Genomic DNA, 26,182 nt, shown 5'->3' on the forward strand with positions numbered 1-26,182 from the left:
TCGTGGATGGGGAACAAAATACTTTTGGCGAGCAGTGTCAAAGAAATGAAGCACAGCCCAGCTAATCAAAGTGTCATGGTCAGTGATTACAATGCTAAAATGAACACTGCACTGGGCCTGGGAAAGGAGTGCTAGCTGGGGAGAAGATTGACAGTCTGAGAGATTGAAGCAACTACTGGGCAGATGTGCAAGCCTTCAAGGATGAAAATAACTAACAAGATGAGCACTAGTTGGAAATATTGAGGAGAAGTCCTGGGACTGTAGGCTTGGATTTTATAAACAGTCCTTGAAGAAAACTGAATAGTTGAAAGGACTAAGTGGAATTAAGGAGTATCAAACTCAGTAAAATATTGAAAGAACAATAGGGTCTTTTTCCGTGGCAAAGTCAATGTAAATTGTTGTAAAAAAGATGCACAGGGCCTCACAAGGTTGTAATGTAACTTAAAGAACAGCAATGTGATGCTGTTGCAACATTATAACATACAATAAGCCTAGTACTACACCATAACCAGATTTTGAAGAATGGAAGGGACGACTTGGGGTAGGTGCTGTTTTCAATTTCAGAAACTGAATTTAATGGCCACTATTTTAATTATCTGCATGAAATTAAATACAATTAATAAGCAATTAATATTTGCTAATTTCTAAAATAAACTAATATCTGCTAAGATTGTGGTCAGGATCGCTGTAAGGGATTTCCAACTCTAATATTTTTCAATATCCCCAATCCATTTTTCAAAACAAACATTCAATGCTTCACCAGCATTTGTTGCCCATCCCTGGTTGCCCTTGATTAGGTGGTGTTGAGCTGCCTTCTTGAATTGCTGCAGTCCATTTGCTGCAGCTAGATCCACAATGCAGTTTAGGAAGGAATTCCAGTATCTTGATTGAGTAAAACTGATGGAAAGCAATACATTTCCAAGTCAGGTTGATGAGTGGCTCAGAGTGGAACTTGTAGGTGGTGGTGCTCTCGTGTATCTGCTAGATTCATTCTAGATGTTAGCAGTCGTAGGTTTAAAAGGTGGTGTCCAAGGAGCGTAGTAAATTTTTGAAGTGCCAACTATGGATGGTACACAATGCTGCTATTGAACATCAGTAGCAGAGTGATGAATGTGATTGTGGTTCTAATCAAGTGAGTTGCTTCATTCTAGGTGGTGACAAGCTTGTTGAATGTTACTGGAGCTGCACCCATCCAGATAAGCGAGAAGCATTCCATCGTATTCTTCACTTGTGCCTTTTAGATGGTTGATGGTCTTTGGGAGTCAGGAGATATAAGATTTGCTGCAAGATTCCTACCTCTGACCTACTCTTGTGGCCAAAGTTCTTATGTGGTTAGGCCAGTTCAATTTCTGATCATTGCTAATGGTAACAGAGGATTCAGTCATGGTAACATCATTGAATTTCAGGGAGTAGCAGTTAGATGCTCTTTTGTTGGAGATGATCAGTGCCTGGCACTAGTGTTACTTGCTGCATTTGGACATGGATGCTTCAGTATCTGAGGAGTTGGGAATTGTATTGAACTCTGAATAGTCAACAGCAAAATCTCCATTTCTAACATTATGATGGAATTGTCATTGATGAAGCCACTAAAGATGGTTGTGCCAAGCACACAACTGAGGAATGCCCGCAGTGATGACCTGGAGCTGAGATTGCTGACCTTCAACAACCATAGCCATTTCCTTTTGTGCCAGATATGACTCTAAGAGTTTTTCCCCCTGATTCTATCGGTTCCAGTTTTGCTAAGGTTCCTTGACGCCACACTTGTTCAAACACGACCTCAATGTCAAGGACTGTCACTCTCACCTATCCTCTGGAATTTAGCTCTTTTGTCCATGTTTTAATTAAGATTATAATGATTGAATGACCCTCATGGAACTCAAACTGAGCAACAATGAGCGTGTCATTTCTGAGCAATTGATTAACAGCATTGTTGATTCCATCACTTCACTGATGATTGAGAATACGCTAACAGGATAGTAACTGGTTTGTTGGGATTATTCCTGCTTTTCGCATACAGGACATACTTGGACAATTCTTCACATTCTCGGGTAGGTGCCAGCTTTCCAATAGCTGTACTACTGTAGCTGGTTAAAATGCTGCAAGATCTGGAGCACTAGTCATCAGTACTATTGCTTGAATGTTGTCAGTGCCCAGAAATATTGCAGTATCTTGAACCTCCAACTGTTTCCTGGTATCATGTGATTTGAATTAGATGAAGACTGGTATTTTTGATGCTGGTATCCCCTGGAGGGCTGAGATAGATCATCTACTCAGCACTTCTGATTGAAGCTTGATGTGAATCCTTCAGTCTGATCTTTTGCACTATTGTACTGGGCTCTTCCATCATTGAGAATGGGAAGATTTGTCAAATTTACTCCTCCAGTAAATTGTTTAATTGTGCACCATCATTCAAAACTAGATATAGCAGGACTGTAGAGCATAGATCCAATCTGTTGGTTGTGAAAATGCTTAGCTCTGACTGTCACTAACTGTTTAAATTGTTTAAACTGCTTGGCATGCAATTGGTCCACTTTTATAGCTTGACCAGATTGACACCTCATATGTTTAGGTCTGCCTGGTATGTCCTCCTGCACTCTTCATTATAGCAGGTTTGATCCCCTAGGTTGATATTAATTGTTGAGTGGGGGATATGCTGTGTCACACAGTTGCAGCTTGTGTTGGAATGCAATTTGGTTGCTGCCGATAGCCCAAAGTGCCGAATGCATGTCTGGTCTTGAATTGCCTGATCTTTTCCAATTCTGTGCCATTGACCACAGTGATACTGTAGAACAACATGATAAAAGATTTTCTCAATATGAAGATGGGACCTTGTCTCAACAAGGACTGTTTGGTGGTCACTCTTACCAATACTGTCATGGACATATTTCATTCTTTTTGGTTCCCTCATTATCTTTTGCAGATTCAGTTTGGCAGCTATATCATTTCGGACTTGACCATCTCAGTCAGTAATAGGTGCTGCCAAACCACTCTTGAGGGTCCCCACCCGGAGTACATTTTGTGTCCTTGCCTCTCCAGATGGATTTTTATGACAACTTACGATGGTTTCATGATCAACATTAGACTTTTAATTCCAGTTATTTTTTAATTCAAATTCCACCTTCTGACATGTTAGAATTTGAATCTGGGTTCCCACAACTTGACTAGGTTACCAGACCATCAGCTTCCCTAAATCTAATTAGAACAAAAATAGTGGAACAACTGTAGGGTGGAATGCTACAAAGCAATAACAAAACTGGGGGTTTTAAGTGTGTAATAAGGTCAGATAAACTGTCCTCAAAATGCCCAAGTTGTAAAGTTTCATACACATATTTTTGGTGTTACCGCTGTAGTTTTGTTCTCAAAAGGCATTTTTAGTAAATGGGCACACTTCTTGTGCTTAGCATGCTGCATAACATTTTGGGTAGGAATTTAGCAGAGTATAGTAAGAATATACCAGAAGTACACAGTAGGCAGATTGTGATGTCAATCAGTATGGAATACTGATTTGGCACCAGTACTGTCATTTTGAGCTCAATGCTCCAGTTAAATCTTTCTCTTAACTTTGTACTGTGGAGCATACATTCAGAATATCCACCAATGCTACCAAAATATTGATTTGGCTTATTTGTCAATCAATTTCTACTGCCTTCTGTTGGGCTTGTGGAAGATTTTGGTGGCATATATTCTCATTGAAATTCATTGAAGCCCACTGGCATGGTGTGGTAAGAGTTAAAGGATTTACTCTTAACTTGAAGGGTTCTGCATACGTCACTTGCTCCCAAAGATGTGTACTGTAGTTAATATTATCCTTGGCCTGCAGCAGAACAGAGAAATGATTGAAGCTGACAGATAGAGGGAAAAACTATACAAAGAGACAGGTGGAGAAGGACTCTCAACAGGAAACCGTGTCTGTCCAGGTCCTGTAGACAGCAATATTGCTACATGGACCTCAGAGATAAGCAAAATGTCAAACACCTCGACTTCATTATGAAATCTCACAAACTTCCCCTTACTGCAGGCAGACCAACAGCCTCAGATCAGGCAAGGACAGCATTAACATTGGTTGTGAGGGTGACTATAGCTGTGAACTTTTATTTGTTTGTTAGTTACAGTCTTAAAATGGCAACACTTTCAATAGCTTCCAGTTCATCATCCACAAAATCTTTGAGAGCAGAAGAGCTGAGGTCCCCTCATTTGTTTTTGTTAGCCAGAAATAGATGTCATGAACCTCATGAGGACTGCAGACTTCTCCTTGCTATACATTGCCTTTAATTGCACTCATACCACTTCATAGATGGTGCATGTTAATTCTGAGATATACCCCAAACAGAAAAGATTCCCTACACTGTTTACCTGCTGTATATCATACTCAACACATTACATTGATCAATACTTGCTGTCCTGGCAATGGTCATAATGTCTTCATTCTGCACCAGTCAGCTATACCATTGCTATTTCAAATATTACAAACTAGAGTGTGCCTATTGGGTTTCAAGGACTATCTACTGACCACTCACCTTGTAACTTTGATATGCAAGCCATGCATACATGGCTGAATGCATATGATGAAAGTCATGCTGCTACCCAAAACGTGACCAAGCAGGCCACTCGACATTTCAGCATTATTTCTGCTGCCTGGAACACTCTGGAGAAACTTCGCAATACTCCAAAAACTGCATCTCAGTATTCTTTATGGTCGGCAGAATGCTACACATGTTGCCATTATGTGTATACAGCTCTTGCCACCAGATATATGGCAAAGAGCCAAGAATGAAGAGAAATAGAGGAAGTAACCTGTGCAGCCACTTTTCACCTGGGTTCTAATGGTGATACGACTGAGCTCAAACCTAGTCCTCCATTCGCCGACAGTCCAATGTTACCCTACCTATCCTCTCAAAGAGCAAACATACCAAACCTTTAACTCAGATCTTCTATCATGCTCTACAAAGATCAACTATTCATGCGGGTGCCTTTCCATAATGTCTAACCTCCATGTATCATTGTCAGCCTCGTGCTCCAAAGCAGAGCCAATGCAATAGCTACTGTGGGTGTGGTGGAAAGCTGCTCAATTTCACAGCAGATGACCTTCAGCAACTGGTTCCAAAATCTTGGCTTTGGACTGTACATCTGGGACAGCTGGCGGGCAATAGCCAGGTCACTGGCTGAGTGGCAGGATGGCCTCCTGAAAGTGGACAGTAGTGTTTTGCTTTATGGAGCTACTGCCATAGTCCTGAGCAATACCTCCTAGCAATTCCTAGCTAGGCACTAATGAACATACTGCTTGTCTCTCGGAACACTGATGTGTACAGCCAATAGCAGTGGCATGAGCTTTAAGTGGCTGCAAGCTGAAGTTACATAATTTCAAAATAAAAACCGAAAGAACTGTGGATGTTGTATATGTCAGAAACAAAAGCGGAAGTTGCTGAAAAAGTTCAGCAGGTCTGGCAGCATCTGTGAAGAAAAATCTGAGTTAACATTTTGGGTCCAGTGACCCTTCCTCAGAAGCAGTTCTTCTGAGGAAGGGTCACTGGACCCAAAACATTAACTTATTCTCTCCACAGATGCTGCCAGACCGGCTGAGCTTTTCCAGCAACTTCTATTTTTGTTATATAACTTCAATCTGAGCTTTGATTTCAGCACTCAAACATTTCATGGCTTATACTTGAATTGTAAAATTTTCTGAGACATTAACCCTCATGAATCAATTTGCAAGTGTTTTCATGCAGTTAACCTCTACTTCCACGTCAGACAGATTTAGCTCCATGTCTGTGCAAAGCCCTGTTCCAAGCTGATGCAGACTCCTCCATAATTGACAACAGGTTCTCGAGCAAACCTGCCAATAGACCAAGTATTTCCGTACATGCCAATTTGATTCCACCTCACATGGTGTCAGTATTTAAGCTGGCAGCTGTGAGTGCGCCAAAAGGCAAGTGACATTTCATCAGTATTAGTATATTTCTGTTGTTCTACCTCTTCCTATTCCATGGCTGTCAATTCAAGTTTCAGATCTTAGGTATCTGAAAGGAAAATGGCACAAGAGCAAGGTTGTGCTAATTGTCAGGAGAAAGGGGGAGTAAATGTGCTAAAATCAGCTGTGGTTACAATATCAGAACATATTGTGAAATGAGGGCAGAAGAGATATTTTAGATTAGATTTGAACATGCCTTTATTTCATTTGGCTCAATCCCAATACTGGCAATGGCTTCGATCATGGCCACTCCAAAGACATGTACCATCTCCATGATGATCAAAGGCATGCATACTGCCTCTGGTCATGCAATACCATTTCCTGCAAAAGAGAAATGAGTTACTGAGTGCTGAGCAACATGTTTATATAATGTGACTGTCATAGTTGAATAGCCGACAGCGTGTTCAGGCAACAAGATGTGAACCTGAGGCTCTCAGTGTTGCTAGTTAAGGGAGGATGACATGTTTAAATGAATAAAAGCAAAATACTGTAGATGATGGTTACAAAGACAAAATGTTTCTGAGGTAGAATCACAAACTGTTGCTCTCTCCACATATGGTGCCATTTCTGTTGGGTATTTCCAGCACAATGAGATCTTATTTTATGAATCAATGAATGTTATGTATATGCATGGATTGATAGAGATTATTAGTATTTGAGGGTGTGAGATTGGACCATCTGTGAAGCTAGCAAATCGTTAAGGAGAAAATGGCATTTGGAGTTACATTCATAAACTTGTGTAAGGTTATACTAGAGTCATAGAGCCATAGAGCTATACAGCACAAAAACAGACCTTTCGGTCCAACTCATTCGTGTCAATCAATAACCTAAATTAATCTAGTTCCGTTTGCCAGCACTTGGCCCATATCCCTCTAACCCCTTCCTCTTCACATATCCATCCAGATGCCTTTTAAATGTTGTGATTGTACCAGCCTCCACCACTTCCTCTGGCAGCTCATTCCATACATGAACCACTCTTGAAAATGTTGCCCCTTAGGTCCCTTTTAAATCTTTCCCCTCTTACCGTAAACCTATGCCCTCCAGTTTTGGGCTCCCCTACCCAGGGAAAAAGACCTTGGCTATTCACCCAACCCATGGTCCTCATGATTTTATAAACCTCTATAAGATCAGCCCTCAGCCTCTGATGCTGCACGAAAAATAGCCCCAGCGTCTTCAACCACTACCTATAGCTCAAATCCTCCAATCCCGGCAACATCTTTGTAAATCTTTTCTGAACTTTTTCAAGTGAAGAAGACGTTTGGTATGCTTGCCTTTATTGGTCAGTGCATTGAGTATAGGAGTTGGGAGGTCGTGTTGTGGTCGTACAGGACATTGGTTAGGCCATTATTGGAATACTGTGTGCAATTCTGGTCTCCCTGCTAAATGAAGGATGTTGTGAAACTTGAAAGAGTTCAGAAAAGATTTACAAGGATGTTGCCAGGGTTGGAGGGTTTGAGCTATAAGGAGAGGCTGAATAGACTGGGGCTATTTTCCCTGGAGCGTCGGAGGCTGAGGGGTGACCTTATAGAGGTTTATAAAATCATGAGGGCCATGGATGGGGTAAACAGACAAGGTCTTTTCCCTGGGGTGGGGGAAGTCCAAAACTGGAGGGCATAGGTTTAAGGTGAGAGGGGAAAGATGTAAAAGGGACCTAAGGGGCAACTTTTTCATGTAGAGGGTGGTGTGTGCATTGGATGAGCTGCCAGGGGAAGTGGTGGAGGCCGGTACAATTACAAAATTTAAAAGGCACCTGGATGGGTATATGAATAGGAAGGGCTTAGAGGGATATTGGCCAAATGCTGGCAAATGGGACTAGATTTATTTAGGATATCATGTTGGCATGGATGAGTTGGACTGAAGGGTCTGTGCTGTGTATCTCTATGATTCTATGACTCTAAGTTTAACAACATCTTTCCTGATTGAATTGAACACTGTATTTCAAAAGTGGCCTAAGCAAAGTCCTGTGCAGCTGTAAAATGACACCCGAATGCCTGTACTCAGTGCACTGACCAATAAAGGTAAGCATAGCAAATGCCTTCTTCACTATCCTGTCTACCTGCAACTCCACTTTCAAGGAACTATGTTCTTGCACCCCTAGGTCCCTTTGTTCAGCAATACTCCTCAGGACCTTACCATTAAGTGTTTAAGTCCTACCTGATTTGCCTTTCCAAAATGCAGCAACTCACATTTATCTAAATTAAACTCCATCTGCCACTTCTCAGCCCATTTGCCCATCTGATCAAGGCCTCAATGTATTCTGAGATAACCTTCTTCACTGTCCACTACACCACCAATTTGGGTGTCAACTGAAAACTTACTAACTATACCTCCTATATTCACATCCAAATCATTTATATAAATGACAAAAAGCAATGGACCCAGCACCGATCCTTGTGACACACCACAGGTCACAGGCCTCCAGTCTGAAAAACAACCCTCCACCACCACCCTTTGTCTCCTACCTTCAAGCCAGATTCTTGGAGTTGCACTATTAGCATTAATCACATGGCTATCTGATTCCAGTTCCTTTGCAATGTCTAACTGAACAATTTCTTGGACCGCAGTTGTGAGAAGGCTTCTTTCCTCGTCACCTTTTAAAATGAAGCATCCAGTGTCTCATCTATGCTCTCTCCCCTAGTTGCACAACAGTTGTGTTTCTTGCAGGTGCAAAGGTTTCCCCAGCTACTGTCAGCACCTGATGCAACCAGAAAAAGGTACTACCTGGTTTTATTTATTCAAGTTAGCTGAAATGAGCAACAAACATATGAATATTTAGCTTCGGCTGAGACAGACTGCCAGGAAATAGTTTAGTATCGGATCACATGCTGCTGGCTGCAATCACTCAACTGAGTAGGCAGCAAAGGATTTAAGTGCAGCCAAATCAGAAGGAACGGGGTTAGGCTAATTAGATATCATTGTCGTTGTGCTTTTGTTTCAGGGGCTACTCAATTTTCATGTTCACCTCCCACACTAGGTAAGACTATATCTTACACAGAGCCTAATTATTTTTTATATGAAACCTCAGTTATCTTTCAATTTAAAACCTTGCTGTGTTATGCAGATTTTTGAGTTCAGCACTTTGGTTGACATTGTTACCTGATGTTACAATTCAATACACTATCTTCCACTGCAACAACAAAAAATGTTAGAAGCTAAAGCAAGTATCTCGTCATGAATTTTGGTTCTTCCTGACCATGTGTAGCACTCATGAGAAAACAGAGCACAGTTCTGTTGATCTTACAGATATCAATAAAGACAATGAAATAATTCCATCAAGGCTGGTATCCCCTCACCAAGTCACCCTTTATTTAGATGTGCATTGTATATGACACTGACCCAGCTAGCTCAGAGCCGGTTCCTAGAGTGAGCAGAACCCGTTACACTCCCGCTTATATCTGTCAGCCTGGACTCCCTGATTGAATCAGGTTAACAGCCCCAATCAAGGAACTCATATTCTATGAGGCCTACCTGGCTGATCTTGTTCCAATCACTACAGATAACACTTGCAACGATCGGAAGTGTGATGGGCTGAAATCACACACACAGTAATAATCACAATGCTCTCTAAAGATTCATGGGATCCATCATTTGATGACTCCTTGTGTATTTTATGTAAACTGACCTATGAAATAGTTTATCAAATGCAATTGCAGCAGGTAACGACTTGCTAACAAATGTCTTTGATATCACTTACCAGATAAGTCACTTCATCAGCATCTTGCAAATTGTTCTAAGGATACCTGGGAATCAAATGAACCAGTCATTCACTTGAGAATTGGTCACTACCCATGCCATTTATGCGAAGATTTAAAGATTAAATGGATTCTATTGAATTGTTCTGCGATTCTGCGGTTATGAAATAGATGCAGTTAACAATGAAATCTTTTCCAATCTTAATGTTTATTCAATAATAAAAGGAAACTGCTGCTAATTATTAACACATATGAAAGGGATTAAAATCTTCTGAAATATATTTTCCTATATAATAACATTATTAGTAAATGCAAGCTACATAATAAATGTGATCAATGATCAAGAGATTTTTTAAAATAAATTGTTATGAAAGCTGTCCAAATAAGAAGAATCAACATTGCATCCCAACCAACTAATTTTATTTCATTCAATTTCTTTACAAGCATTTTTACAATTTTTTTTCCTGGCCTTTAACCTCCATGGAACAAAAGTGGAAATGGTAGAACAACTTACAAGTAAATTATCCTTACAGCTATTGTCAGTCTTCTAATATTGAAATGATCAATCTTCATTAGATTTTTGGAGGGCATGCTGTTGTGAAGAAAAATGTGTAGTTTACAATATTTCTCTTGTCTGGCTGAGCACGATCAGCTCTACAGCTGCATAAAATTTAAAAATGCAAGAGCTTTGTCTCTCACAACTAATCTTGACAACTTTTAAGTAACAATACACTGAATGTTGAAGGTATGTCACAACATTATTAGCATGTAATGTGGAGACTGATGTCATCCTTTCACTGGGTTGATTTTTATGCTAAACTGCTGTCATGTCTGAAGGTGGAGGGCTAAAAATAGAGCAGTGATTTTCTCACATGTACATGCACATGCATTGCCTTTCACCCTGACCCGTATGAACTGTAACAGAGAGGGAAGCAGCAATCATGCTTATCGTCATTAATTAGCCACTTACTCTCATTGTGCCCTATCATTATTCTAACCTGCAGCAGCAGAAGGCTCATTCCAACGAGGTAGATCTGGAGCTTTTACCATGTAGTCAGGCAAGCCTCCCTGTGAACCAATGGCCATGCTCGCATTTCCAACTTAACGCCTACCCTTGTCCTCTTAAACCAGACTCCCACCCCTTCACCTTCTCACCGAACCCTAACAAAGTCCCCTCCACTTCTCTTAGCATCCAGCTCTAGCGACAATCTTAATTAGGAGCATCCTATATTTCCAGCAGTGGTCACCGCTCGCAAGTGGCATTCCTGGGACTACAGAGCTGTCAGTCATCATTAGTTGGAGGCTCTCTGAGGGAGGATTTCTTCAAAGTTCTGCCTCAAACCATCACAGCCAAATATCTGTTAAATGACAGAGGGGCAGATGTTCTTCCTGTAGTGAGATCTCCCTTAATTTTTTACTTAGTAGCAGGGACCATGGCATCTCATAAAATCTGACTCATTGTTTTAAAGTTGTGGTGAAATTTATGTGATTGTGTGGGAAAGAATGCTTATCCTATGTGTAAACAATAGTTTCAACACATATTCAATATTTTTGTCAACTCATCTTGTGATGCAGAATTCCTCAGTTTTTCTTGAGCCTGCTGTACTCATGCTTCATTAATGTATTGCTCAGTTCAATTGTCTCATAGTTGTGGAACAGCTAACACCAGTTGGATCAGACTTTAGCACTATCTTTAATACTGATTAATTATCAGATCAGGTTGCAATCTGCAGGTTGGTGTCTAATGTACATGAAAATTTGCTGGATGATATTTTAGTTTGACTTGTACATTATCTTCAAAAGCAAAGAACTGAGAAGAAAAATAAATGGACAGTCTTTCATTTTCCTTCCCGCAGAGCTGCAGTGCTCCATGTCACAAAACATTAAACACAAAATAATAAAAAGCAAAATAAAATTCTACAACAGTCAGTTCTTGCGTTGTTATAGCCATCTAGCAATGAAGACATCAAGAACATTTCAAACATTTTAGCTGGTAACATTTTGTGATTGACAGTTTTATTCAATCACTCTACTCATTGTAAGTAATTAAAAAGACTACCATAGCTCTCTTAAAAAGACTTTCATTCCTTTCTAAGTCTCGTAGACAAAGCAGAATCACAATAAATGCAATCAAGGACTACAGTAAAACAGAATATATATGCTGAAGAAAATAGCTTATTTTGTCATGTTGGTGATTGAAACAGCACAATCTTTCGAGTTCCTTTCAGTAAAGCTCTCAGAGTGAACGGGGTAATTTTGATTCATTACCTTATCGCTGTAGCTTTGTCAACTGTATTTTTGTGACTGTGATTAAACAAAATTTATATGAAGTCGCAGTTACTTTAAAATCATCATTTATTATTTGAAAACTGTAACTGAATGAAATTGAAAGAATTAATTTTCTTTGCAAAGAGCTGCAATAAACTGGAAGGCCTGCCAGTACCCTAATGCTTAAGACAAGAATGGTGGGGCTACTGCTGCTAGATACATAGTGAGAACAGATTACCAGGTTAGAATGTAATGTGATGTGATACTCAATTTCCCTTAGTCCCTGTAACATATACCCCACAGGGTTCCTATGGAAAGAAATACCTGCAAGTTTATTAACAACCAATTATGTTCATTAAAAGGACATGTCAGGTTTGCATGTCATCTGAGTTCTATGCTTACTTTAGTTACAATATCATATATATACATAAAACTGACTGGCTTACTAACTGTACAGAGAGAAAGATGGGGACACCATGGTGGCTCAGTGGTTAGCACTGCTGCCTCACAGCGCTAGGGACCCGGGTTCAATTCCATGGATTAGCTAAGCTAACTTGCCCAAGGTATGCAGGTTAGGTGGATTAGCCATGTTAAAATATAGCTTTACAGGGATGGTGAGGGTCTGGTTGGGATGCTCTTTGGAAGATCAGTGTGGACTCGATGGGCTGAATGGCCTGCTTCCACACTGTAGGGATTCTATGATATCAGGGACCTTTTATGCTAGCGCATCACATATTGAGATGTCATCTAGCTATCTTTAAGATATAGTGTCTTTCTGATATTTGTGCAATAATACAATAGAATGCATGAAGAGGAAATGATATGATGAAGTTAGCAGGTTATAAACAGACATAGGGCAGAATTTTCCCTTACCTGAAGACGGTGAGAAGTTGAAATAATGGGGCACATTGAGCCTGGATAAAAGTTCACATCTTTTCTGTCACCTCAGTAGTTAGGTGCTGGACTAGAAGGTCCATTGGATACTTCTTTGACCTGCCAGCAAAAAAGTCTTTAAATGGTTAATTAATGGCCACCTAATGGCCTCAATTGGTCATCATCCTGATCACCCACTTCCCTGGTGGCTAGGAAATATTAGCTAGTTTCCCTACAGGGAAGCCATGTCGACCTATCTGCAGGACTACAGAAGGTTTCTATTTGCCCCACAGTGGGGGCAATCAAATCATAAATTGGGGACAACAGAGTGACCTTTGAAAGCTATCCCCTTGCCCTTGCCTATGGTCTCTGATTTCCCTTTGTCTGTGTCCAACATCCCAAGACAAGAAGCTAAAAATGATTTAGCTTCTCATCACTGAATTCTCCAAGGAGTAGGAATCAGCTGGTAGATTAAGACCTAGAACCTGCAAGTTTCTGAATGGCCAGCAGATTCTGTGACCACCTCCAAAGTCACCAGGGTTGAGATCTGTGATTGGGTGAGATCCTTACCTTTCAGCCCTTAATGAGCTGATTGATTGAAGATCAGGAGAGTTTTGTTGGTCATGGAGCACCTGACATCCTCACCCCACACATTTTTTTTTAAATAGGAAAATTCCCCCCAGAATGTTTGATTGTGTTGTAATGTTTTTTGATGTTTAAATCATCACTAGCAGGATCTTAGTTATAGTGTGCAGTTGTAAACCATCGGTAGTTAACTAATAACATGTAACACCGCTGTCTTTAAATATCTTTGCTTTTTTTTAATGTGCAACCTTTAATTTATATTAGCTGCACCACTGAAAGTTTACCAGTCTTACAGTCTTACCCACTTATGCTGATAAATTGAGAATTATTTTAATGTTGTCAAAATAAGCTGTTTATTGATGAAAGCAGACAGTACATTTATTCAGCCATTGCAATATTGTGTAATTTTAAATTACTTACATATAAGAAATATTAAACATTTAAATGTTACTCTGTTGTAATGACAGGTTAATAATGAAACTAAAATTCCTTTTAATGAAATGTCAAGAAATTAAAAGTGCAGTTAGCCAGTTAAAAATCAGATCACGGACACAAAACCTGTGAATTTTAAGTTTTTACATGCTTATTTGTATTTATTTGTATTAGTACTTTTAAAAATGATCATTTAAAGGCTTTTTTTAAAATTGTGATACTTTTTTTCTGGAGTAGCATTTACAAATTAATCAGGCATGCAGTTACGCATTTGATTAGAAACAAACATGTGAAAACCAATATAAATGCTCAATGTCTCTCTTCACGTTTACACACCAAATATTGGTGTCATTAGTCTCATCATCTTTTTCAGGTTCCTTGGCTTCTTGTTGGCTGTTGTCTTGTTTCATCTTTACAGAAGTGATATATATTTTCATCTTCCAGTGCTGCATGTCCAGGGTAACATGGTGATCTCAAGACATGAAAGTGGGGCACAACAGATCAAATGAGAGATCCAACCTCCCTGACAACTGTAGTAGTCCCTAGGCCATGCATCGCTATATTTATCGGGAGGTGTTGCCCAAAGCAAAAGTAACATATACTTGATACTCTTGTTGCTCATCCTTAGCTCCCATCTTAGCTCTTAAGGCTGTCAAACGCTGTAGACTGAAAGTCCTCTCATTTCTATCCAACACTAGGAGTTGTTTGCTATCCCTGAGTGACACCAGCTTTTTCTCTAATCTGTAAATAGCAGAGCTGAGTAGCTGAGTGGGGTGTATCTAAAGCACACTGTATGTGGTCAGGCCCAGAATTAACTTCCATGTCCAGTTCCCCACCTAATTAAAGCCTTACATCTCAGAAGAAACTAATTTTGAATTGAATTGTTGAACCAATAGCTAAATTCTTTAAAAAAATCAAATTGTATAAAACCCTATGTAGGATTTCTGTCAATCCTTCTAATTCACCTTGCTAAAGCAATGATTGTCACCATTTATGAGTTAATAGTTTTTGATAATGTGTGTAAGATTTTGTATAACCTCTTGACTCATTGCCTGACTTGATAACATGGAAGTTGGAGGATGTGGTTTAAGATGAATTTCTCATGTACCAGTCACTTCAAAGCGAGCAGGACTATCAATAGCACTGACCATAACTTTTTGATGAAATACAGTAATTTGTGGTGGATCTTTAAGATTAATACCACAAAAGTATCAGATAACAGGCTTTGTCACTAATCTCTAAATGGCAAATAGACTACGCTTTTTAAACATCATAATTTATTGAGCTATAAAGTGTTGGGAGAACAACATGGGGTACATGCTTATTTGGAGAACCAGCACAGATATAATGGGATGGATGGTCTCCTTGATGCTGTAATAATTCTGTGACTAAGGCATTCAATGTTGATGCTGACACTCTCATATGTTGCTGACTGGCAAATCTTTGGTTTCACCAATAAATATATTGTGTTTGATCAAATTGTGATGGTGGGTTTTGGCCATTGTGTTCAATGAATCACTTTGCAAATGCCCATCACCTTCACATTTCCTTTTCTTTATCTGCACAATGTATGCCTCTACTTTATTTTCAATCTTTTTGCATTTAACAGATCTCCACCAGCTATATCGGCTGTTATGCTTCATGGTGAACATTATTTTCTGGATTATCCACTCTACTCTCCATTGCTCTGATTGTATGATATTTATCCTTGGGCATTCTCAAGTCAAATTTACAGTGAATTCCCATCACTGTATTCATTATAAGTAAACTATGATTGGCACTTGGAATACTGTTAATTTACAGGCTTAATAAACATGTGTCACATTCACTCATATGTCACGAATGAAGATAAGGGCCTATCGACATAAATGGTAATAAAAGAAGGCCTTTAGTACTGTTAAGGACTTAAACATTTTGTTGAATGAGGTGCAACTGAATTTATGCTGACAATGACATACGTCGTAAGTATTTGTTACATGAGTGCCTAGAAAGGGCCAGAACTACATTTCTTCGTTTACATACAAGGAATGTCAACGTAACTGAGTTTGACATATATGGGTAGGACTGTGATATATATTCTCGATAATTCCATACCCTACATGAGAATGTGCTTACAAGTAGTGCAGAAATAGTGCAATACTGCACCATCTAACTGAAGTTTATAAGATCTTTTTGGCAATCATTTGAAAATTTATGGAAGATTCTAATAATTGCACATATGACGACCGCACGGCTGGGATTTTTAATGTATGTCATCCATTGGCTGCCTACGTACTCCAACCAATTTTCCTTTCTGTTTGTTACAATCATACTGAAATATTGAACTGGTGTGAAGTGATTCATATCAAAGTTATATTTGTGATATGAATTCAAAGTCAGATCCAATCTGACTTTAGAAAGAAGTGGAGAGATACTCCATGGAGATGCACACCACTAGGGTTTGACACTGAATGGAGTGTAAGTTCAGCATCGTGTCAAACCTGATTTACAAAATGTTCAAAGGTTTGGACCCCAGGCACCTTTTAAACCTACCTGACCTTAATTTAAATGTTTAGAGTGTAGGTATTCTTTCCTCCCCAGCCTTCAAATATTTACATTTATCAACCATTGGGAGAGAGGTCTGTCCATGTGCGTATGTAAGCATGTGCATTGCTGTCTCCTGAGCAGTATGATTAGAGTTCCAGCCAGACAGGAGCCAAACAATGTAAACACAGTGCTTCCTGGCTGAAACCTGAACTGCAGCTATTGGCCTCAGATCAGTAGCTGCAGTGTAAATGCATCCTTAGAGAGTACCTTGGTCTCAATTCATACCACTGATACTGCCCCTTTGAGGGCAACACATAAATGGTATTATGATGCCATTTACTGTAGAGATTTTTCTTTACTTGCAAATGCTTTATTTCACTGTGCAAGGGCACTAAATAATTCCACCATCAGTTTGTACTGATTTTATTTTTATGCTGATCCATGACTTGTTAAGAACATACTTAATTTTAAATATCCTACACAATGTGATGATCTGGTGTGTCAGACATGTACTTTAAATGAAATAGCATTTATTAGGCTTAAAAAAATTACGTTCTGATGCTGGTAATTTGTTTTCTTTTCCCTACCATAATATCTGAGTAATCCACATTAATCTACATCAGTTTACAAGTCTGAATTTGTGATCAATACATGGCAATTCATTCAAACATTTAATTTTCACATCTCCATCAGAAGTGGTTCTCAGTTGTGTTTATATCAATAATATAAAAAGTGAATAATAGTTTACGATTTCAAAATCAATATTACTTTCAAGATCAGAATAATTCTATCATACATTAGCATTCGTGATACATATTCTTTCATACATTATTAGCTAACTTTCATTGTGAAAATTCCACTTTAATGTCTGCAAAAACTGTACAAATGAAAAAAGAAAACCATTGCACACAGTCAAAAGAGGGCTCAGTCATCAATAATCATTTGAAATTCAGTTAACCCCTTAAGTCATAATTAAACTTGTACCCACATCAAATATTCCATTGTATACCGTTAGATTGCTGATATAAAATTGGTAGGATTTTGTAGTTGCTTCCAGATAGCAATGAAATTTTATAATCCATTGATACAAAATGTTACGTCAGCACATACATTAATTGCCCAGTGGTTATAAATGCACCATAATAATGCTACTCAGGCATCTTCCATAATAAATGTGAATACTGGAAGTTAGATGGAAAAAGTTCACAGAAAGTAAACTTTAAATAGAGTACTTGAGATAGTTTTAGATCATTGAAAATATTAAATCAAATAAAAACAGCAAAAGAATGTAAAATTTAATGTGGCTATCTGCACTGATCCAGTGATTCCTCATCCTTACTCCCACTTCATTTAAAGACTACATCAGGACCTGATTCCTAGGGTAGAATCTTATGAGGGTCTAGGAGATATAACCTGGGGTGAGTTGTGCAGCAGAATCAGGCACCAAGTTTGGTGAGGCCCATCTCAAAGTCAAGATCATATTGCTTCATTTTGTATGCATTTCATTTGTGTGTGGTAAGACTCTCACAGCAAGTTGCCTATCGATGGTCATTATTGATTATAAAATGTCTTGCTAATGCTACTTCATTAATATTCATACTCCTATCACACTAGACTCACTGAACAAGCTAGACATCAGGAAAACTCAATACGAAAACCAGAGTGACAACCCTGGTGGATTCAGCTCACTAATTGCTCTAAAGAAACTGGGCACCAGCATCTGAGCGTACACTTAATGGGCACTGGCCACACATACCCTATCTCCACAGACATTGGCATCTGGTAAGTGCCAGATTCTAAGAACCCTCAAGACACATCTCCAATTCACTTACAGATTGCTTCTGCACTTCAGTGCTGCACCAGCAGCGACTATTGTAATGCTGCAGTGAGGAAACAGTGCATTCACGAACATGCACCCAGCTCATGAACATTTATCAAGCCGTCCATCCTTTTTGTACTTTGCCGCTTAGCCAGAGATACTAGGCTCATATTGCTGTTGTCTTACATTGACGTTTAGTGCAACACAAGGACAGGAAACTTATTATGATTGTCATCAGGCCTCGGTCAAGTCAAGGGGGATTGCTTTTGCTCACAACAGGTAAAAAGCCTAATGTTAGTCAGTGCACAACCTGTCTTAATTCTTTCTGCCATATAGTGAACGTTTTCCCCCTGCAATGAGAGGCAGGTATTGTAGGAGATGAAAGTGCATGGCAGAGCTATTAATATTGGTGTACATAGGGAAGTGTACTGAACAAGTCAACAGGCAGTGTGAATGCAGGCAGGGTTAGCGATGTTAGGAGTTGTGGTGGGTGAGATGAAGTGGGGGAGATGTTGCTGGAAATAGTGAGAGTGATAGAGCATGAGCCTTGTGGCAGGTCCTAATTCCCAAACTTGAGTTGTTCATAACCTCGATGACACATTAACTAACGCTTTAAAGGACCCCAACTTAAGTTCAAGCATATCTCACACTTGCTGTACCTCTGCTACTTATGTATCAGATTCTGGCTGAGAGTGAATGAATTTGCACACAGGGCCAGACAGCAACCTCTAGCTCAAAGTTCGAACTTTGGCTCAAAGAGAAATGTAGTCTGTTTCTGTCCCAGAGGTAGAACTTTAACACAGGCAGCTGATGGCAGAAAGAAACAATGGAGAGGATATGTCAGAGTATGGGAGATATGTCACTGTACAGCATGGTACTGTCTCAGCAGAAGTGTGCAGCATGTACTAGCGACTTACACAGCAAATACTGTGTGTGCATGAAGATAATGGCTTGTGAGAAAGTAAATGAGAGGAACGTTTAGTGGGCCAAGAGCAGACACCAGTAAATCAGGAGATCCATCAAGTTGTCCAAATCAGCACAACCAGTCAGTCCATTTCTAGTCGAGACATTGGCCACAGTCAGCCAGGTGGTTGGTCCATTGCGGGTTGAGATATCATTGCCACTGCAGTCTGGAGATTGGGCCATGGTCAGTCCTGACAGATAGGTAAAAGCAGGCCAGGCCTTACATGTTGGTCAACCAAGGCGCTACTTCAAACTTAATATGGGGAGTGGACCGTGGTCAGTTGGGGTGATGCTGTCTAGTCAGCTTGGGGGATAGTCCATTCTCGTTAATTAGAAGGACTAGTTGCACTTAATCTGGGTCCGCAAGTTTGGGAATTAGCCTGACCATGTTCAGTTGCTGAAGAAAGGTCAAATTCAGAAAGTGCAAATGCTGATTACAGGGTGGGAGATGTACAGTGTAGGAGGGAACTGTGCGGTCTTGTGTTTTGGCAAGTCGTGTTTACACAGGTCTTGAAATGGGGAGGATGCAAGGACACAGATACCTCAAGAATCATTGGCACCAGTGGTAAAGCCTGCACATTAAAGGTGATGTAAAGGGCTCAACTGAAATGGGGGAGGATGAAGGATCATAAGAGCCATAGTATTTGTGGAAAAATGCAAGACATGATGGGTTGCAGGATAATTTATGGGTCTCAGATGGAGCCCACAAACCACTCTTGCAGATGCAAGTGTTGAACCTTACCTGCCATAATTAAGGCTTCAATGTGGAAAACAAGTGTAGCTAAATAGAGAGGAGTAAGTATGAGATGTTTTTTAATGAAGGTGGAGTGCAGCTGGAAGGTGAAGCTTGCTAATGGGCCACTGCAGTCATCATGGCTGTAGTGAGTAAACAATGTTATTCATCTGTCTTCAATTCAGTTAATCTGAAAGTCAACATTCATCACAGGATCCAATTCTGAAAAACATTCACAAAGTACACTGTGCCCACCAATTGCCACCTTGGAATCTTTAAGCTCAGCTAGATGCAATAGAACAGGGCACTCTCATCCATCATCTTTGCACTTGTCCAGGGCACATGGTCTCAGCAACTAAAAACCAATACATTACAGATGTCATATCTTCTCACAAAACATGAAGGAAGTTACGGTATGACTAATAAGGCAGACAGCAAGTGGGCTGCAGAGGGCTCCTCCTGGGAGCTGCCTATTGACATTGACACATTGTTGGGCTGCCTTACATGAGTTAAAAATACATTAGTGTAAACTATTTATCAGCATACTAAACTTGGCTCCTTGAGCCAGCTACATAATACCCTCTGTGGTCATAACATGCAGCTTCATTGTGACAGATGTCTGAGCTCAGGTATGTCTCAGGTATGTGGCAGGATGGATATTGAACAATGATGAGTCAGAATACAGGACAGAGAATAGAGGGCTTCATGACATAGTGCAATGATAACATCCTCTCTCTCAATGTCAGCAAAACTAAAGAACTGATCAGTGACTTCAGAAAGAAAGGAGGAGAACATGCCCTCATCTACATCCACAGTGCAGAGGTTGAGAAGGTTGAGACTGTCAAGTTCCTTGGAGTGACGATAAACTGACAACCTGTCCTGGGCTTCGCACATAGATGCGATTGTCAAGAAGGCACAGCAATGCCTCTTCTTCCTCAGGCAACTCAGGAAATCTGGCATTTCCATAAGTAGCCTCACCAACTTTTACCAGATACACCTGGGATCGTAACGGCCTGGTATGGCAACTGCTTTGCCCAGGACAGTAAGAAACTGCAGAAAGTGGTGTGCACAGCCCAGACCAACATGGAAGCCAACTTTCCATCTATGGACTCCATTTACACAGCTCACTGCTGTGGAAAGGCAGCCAACATCATCAAAGATCCATTGCACCCCGGTAATGATCTCCTACATCCTCTTCCATCAGGCAGAAGATACAGAAGCATGAACACATACATCAGCAAGTTCAAGAACAGCTTCTTTCTTGATGTTATTAGACTGGTGAGTGGACTCTCTAACTTCAAATAATGCTGATCTTGTTAATGTTGATCTTTACTAACTTTACTAACTTTATCAACTTTACTAACACCTTCCACACCAACCTCAAGTTCACCTGGATGATCTCTGATACCTCTCTCTCCTTCCTGGACCTCTCTGTCTCCAACTCTGCTAACCACCTTGAAACTGATATTTATTTCAAGCGCACCGACTCCCACGGCTACCTGGACTACACTTCCTCTCACCCATCTTCCTGCAAGAATGCGATCTCCTATTCCCAATTCCTCCGCCTCTGCCGCATCTGCTCCCAAGATGAGGCGTTCCACTCCCGGACATCCCAGATGTCCTCGTTTTTCAAGGACCACAATATCCCAACACCGCCACCCCACCCCACGTGGTCAAAAATGTCCTTGACTGCATCTCTTGCGTTTCCCACACCTCAGCCCTCACACCCCCTTCCCGCAATAAAAACAAAGACAGAATTCCCCTTGTCCTCAAATATCACCCCATTAACCTCCAGATTCAATGCATCATTCTCCGCCACTTTCGCCACCTGCAATCTGACCCCACTACCAAGAATATATTTCCCTCCCCACCCTTATCTGCCTTCCATAGGGACCGCTCTCTCAGTGACTCCCTCGTCCGCTCCACACTCCCCACTAGCTCCACCACACCCGGCACTTTTCCCTGCAACAGCAGGAGGTGCTACACCTGCCCCTACACCTCCCCCCTCACCTCCATCCCAGGCCCCAAAAAAACCTTCCACATTAAACAGATGTTCACCTGCACATCTGCTAATGTGGTACATTGATTCGACTGTTCCCGATGTGGCCTCCTCTACAAGCGGAGACCAAGCGGAGGCTCGGAGACCACTTTGTGGAGCACCTACGCTCAGTTCACAACAAATGACAACACCTTCCAGTTGCGAACCACTTCAACTCCCCCTCCCAATCCCTGGATGACATGTCCATCCCGGGCCTCCTCCAGTGTCACAATGATGCCACCCGAAAACTGGAGGAACAGCACCTCATATTCCGCCTTAGAAGCCTACAACCCAATGGTCTCAATGTGGACTTTACTAACTTCAAAATCTCCCCACCCCTGACCTCATCCCAAGACCAGCAACCCCCCCTCATTCCTGCCTCCTTGATCTGTCCGTCTTCTCTCCCACCTATCTGCTCCTCCTAACTCATGACCAACCCCCAACCCCACTTCCTACCTACACTCACCTTTACTAGCTTCATCCTTGCCTCCTTGACCTGTCTGTCTTCTCTTCACCTATCTGCTCCACTATCCAACTTCTATCACCTGGCCCCCCTTTCTATTTATTTCAGAGCCCCCTTCCCCTCCCCCATTTCTGAAGATAGATCCAGAGCCTCAATGTCAGCTTTCCTGCTCCTCTGATGCTGCCTGGCCTACTGCGTTTCTCCAGCTCCACACCTTGTTATCTCAGACTCCAGCAGCGGCATTTCCTACTGTCTCTAATGTTGATCTTGCCTAGCGCATGTCCTGTGTGGTGTAACCTGCATGCCTCACTCTGCCCAAGTTTTCTTTTTCACTCTATGATGTTCCTGTACTGCTCACAAACAAAGTTTTACACTGTACTTAGGTACACATGACAATAAATCAAATCAAATCAAAACAATGCCTTTATCAAAACAAATATAATCTCCTCACTTTTCTCACACTGCTTTAATTTAAGAAAAGATGGTGACATAAATCCAGCTGTTCTTCTAACAGTGCTGCTAATCCAAAGAAATAGGAGTAGAAGACAACAGAGAGAAGAGCTTCGGCAGGCCCAATAGTAACAGTAGGTCTGCACAGCTTTCAGATGGAGAAGCAGCAGGACCTGAGCTTCCAAAGAGGTGGAGGGTTCTGGCACAGAAACATATCAACAGTCTTCAGTGCAGGAGGCTGCAAATGACTGAGACCCACTACAGAAGAAGACAAAAGCTATCCCAAGCCATCATGTCACACCGACGCCACCAGCGTAAACTCACAAGAAATCAGTATCAATCCCATTCCGATTACGCCTGCCCTTCATCTTTTTGCATGCTTGCCATTTCACGAAACAACTCGGGACTTCTAGATTACACAATCCCCTAACTACAGCTGGGATATTGCTGACACAATTTTCACCAAAGCCCACCTATTCATATCATTCTCCCTTGACACAGCCAGCGAAGTAGGATAGTACATTAAGATTGTCAGTCATCATTGGCTCCCACAAATGCCAACCTCTTTCCATTGCCTTCAGTCCTTATGAGGGAAATCCCTTCTAAATATGGCTCATGACACCTCTCAGAAATCCACAGTCTCCAACTGAACAAAGGTACAACACTGCCCCACTTCCACCAGGGTTATTGTAAAACTGACATAGGCTTTGTGAAAATGACATTCTGATGCATGGATTGGGTCAGCTGAAGCCATATAGTACAGCACAGACAGGATGTCCTGCATCCTATTGGTGTGGTGTGCCCTTCACAAAATGAGTTGGCAATGGACAAAGTGCTTGATGGGGACTAGGTGCAGGAGCAAGAGGAATCCTTTAAGAAAGAAGATGGGGATCAGGACCCTGAGTCAAATCAGGAATTCCGCTCCTTCTTATGGACTGCCGAATTTCCGTTCATTCTGAGAACGCTCCCTCTGGCTGTTTCGCCATCAGTATCAATTCAATGCTTTACATTGCTCTGAGTTTTCACTGTCACCTTACCATGCCTGAGCATCCTCTCAAACAGTTTGAATTACAATGACCTGCAATGTGTGCATGTTTTTCTGCAATGCTTTGTTTAATTTGGGAAATTGAACACGTGGATGGCACATTAGCCATTCCACAACCTTAAACGCTGCAGCATTCCATGAAATAACCAGGCATAGGACAAAACTTTCCTTCCTGAAATGTGCAGAAGCGTCACAGATTCCACCATCTCTCACATAATATGTGTTTAAAAGGTGAATGATTTGGATAGCCCAGGCCTTGAATCCTCCCTTACACTTTGCCATTAGTCTCAGACCTAACATACATCTTTAGCAGAGATAATAGGAACTGCCGATGCTGGAGTCTGAGATAACATAGATGATTTGGAGTTGGGGACAAAGTGTGGTGTGTCAAAATTTGCAGATGACACTAAGGTGAGTGGTAGAGCAAAGTGTGCAGAAGACACTGAAAGTCTGCAGAGGGATATAGATAGTCTAAGTGAGTGGGCAAAGGTCTGGCAGATGGAGTACAATGTTGATAAGTGTGGGGTCATCCATTTTGGTAGGAATAACAGCAAAATGGACTATGTTTTAAATGGTAAAAAATTGCAGCACGCTGCTCTGCAGAGAGACTTGGGTGTCCTTGTGCATGAATCGCTAAAAGTAGGATTGCAGGTGCAGCAGGTAATTAAAAAGGCAAATGGAATTTTGTCTACCATTGCTAGAGGGATGGAGTTGAAAAACAGGGAGGCTATGCTGCAGCTGTATAGGGTCCTGGTGAGGTCACACCTGGAGTACTGTGTGCAGTTTTGGTCTCCTTACTTGAGAAGAAATACACTAGAACTGGAGGGGGTGCAGACGAGATTCACTCGGTTGATTCCAGAGTTGAGAGGGTTGGATTATGAGGAGAGACTGAGTAGACTGGGATTATACTCATTGGAATTCAGAAGAATGAGGGGAGATCTTGTCAAAACATATAAGATTGTGAAGGAATAGATAAGGTGGAGGCAGGGAGGTTGCTTCTGCTAGCAGGTGAAACTAGGACTAGAGGGCATCGCCTCAAAATAAAGGGAAGCAGATGTAGGACTGAGGTCAGGAGGAACTTCTTCACCCAAAGGGTTGTGAATCTGTGGAATTCCCTGCCCAGTGAAGTGGTTGAAGCTACCTCACTGAATGTTTTTAAGGCAAGGCTAGATAAATTTTTGAACAGTAAAGGAATTAAGGGTTATGGTGAGTGGGCGGGTAATTGGAGCTGAGTCTCAAAAAGATCAGCCATGATCTTATTAAATGGCAGGGCAGGCTCGAGGGGCCAGATGGCCTACTCCTGCTCCTAGTTCTTATGTTCTTATTATAACAGAGCTGAGTCTTGTCAACACCAGTAACATAAGGTGGGCCAAAAGCAAATTGGCAGCCTGTTTTCACTATTAACCTCAATGTTAACGGAAGCCACGTCAAGTGTAAATGGTTCACAAATTTGTTATTAAGCCATTTTACGGTGCACCATAAACAAATTCCTCCTTCCCTCCACAACGTACTCCTCTCCTGACTGTACAGCCAATAGGTCTGAGCTACTGGACGGGAGCGTCCAAAGATTTGAAATCCACCCCACACCCTACTCCATGTGTGGCAGCAGCAGCAGCCGCCTTTTAAACTGCATTGTTTGTTTGAAGACAAAACAAAAATCAATTTTCCAAATGCTATTAGTGAAACATACTGGGTGATAATTTACTGGCAGAAGCCCAAAGCACATCACGTAGGCACTTGTTCCCCATAATAACACACCTGGAGACTGAAGCTCCTGCACTCGGTGTTAGCACCGAGTACAGTGCACAAACTGAGCACTGCTTTGCTAAACATAATGAACAAAGGAGAGTATCACCTGAAGAAGTAACCTTTAACTACAGTATGCCACACCTCGTGTTTGTTGCTCAAAACATACTGGCCCAGATTTTGCCATCAGCGGTAAAGGGAAAGCACTTGCTGGTGACCTTGAAGAAAGCTATCCACAAAAGCCTGGTGATGACTGTGATGGGATTTTCCTCTCTCGTGGTCCAATTTAAATCTGCCACCTTGTCACATGGTATGTAGCTATGGAGATGTCAGCGAGCAAGGTGAGTGACCAATCACATTGCAGTATTCAAATAGTAAGCCAGGAAATGTGAAAACCATTGAATCTGTTCACTTTTGCTATAAATTTCCAGGTAGTGCCATACTTTATGATCGAATTAAGACAGAGACGACAAGGATCCTTGGGTTTATAAATAGAGGCACAGTGTATAAAATCAAGGAAGTGGTGCTTCACCCCTACAAATCATTGGTCAGACCACATTTGGAGTATTGTGTTCAGTTCT

General features: G+C 41.1%; 1 long non-coding RNA gene across 1 annotated transcript in view; it reads right to left on the reverse strand.

Annotated features, from left to right (window-relative positions):
• Positions 1-12,807: 12,807 nt before the first annotated feature.
• LOC125484764 overlaps positions 12,808-26,182 on the reverse strand; it is a 28,180-nt gene continuing 14,805 nt past the window's right edge. The window contains exon 3 of the long non-coding RNA XR_007263587.1: positions 12,808-12,921. This is a non-coding gene — a long non-coding RNA (uncharacterized LOC125484764). The remainder of the gene's footprint in view (positions 12,922-26,182) is intronic.

Source organism: Rhincodon typus, chromosome 13 (assembly GCF_021869965.1).
Source record: "Rhincodon typus isolate 14 chromosome 13, sRhiTyp1.1, whole genome shotgun sequence".
NCBI classification, from domain to species: Eukaryota; Metazoa; Chordata; class Chondrichthyes; order Orectolobiformes; family Rhincodontidae; genus Rhincodon; species Rhincodon typus.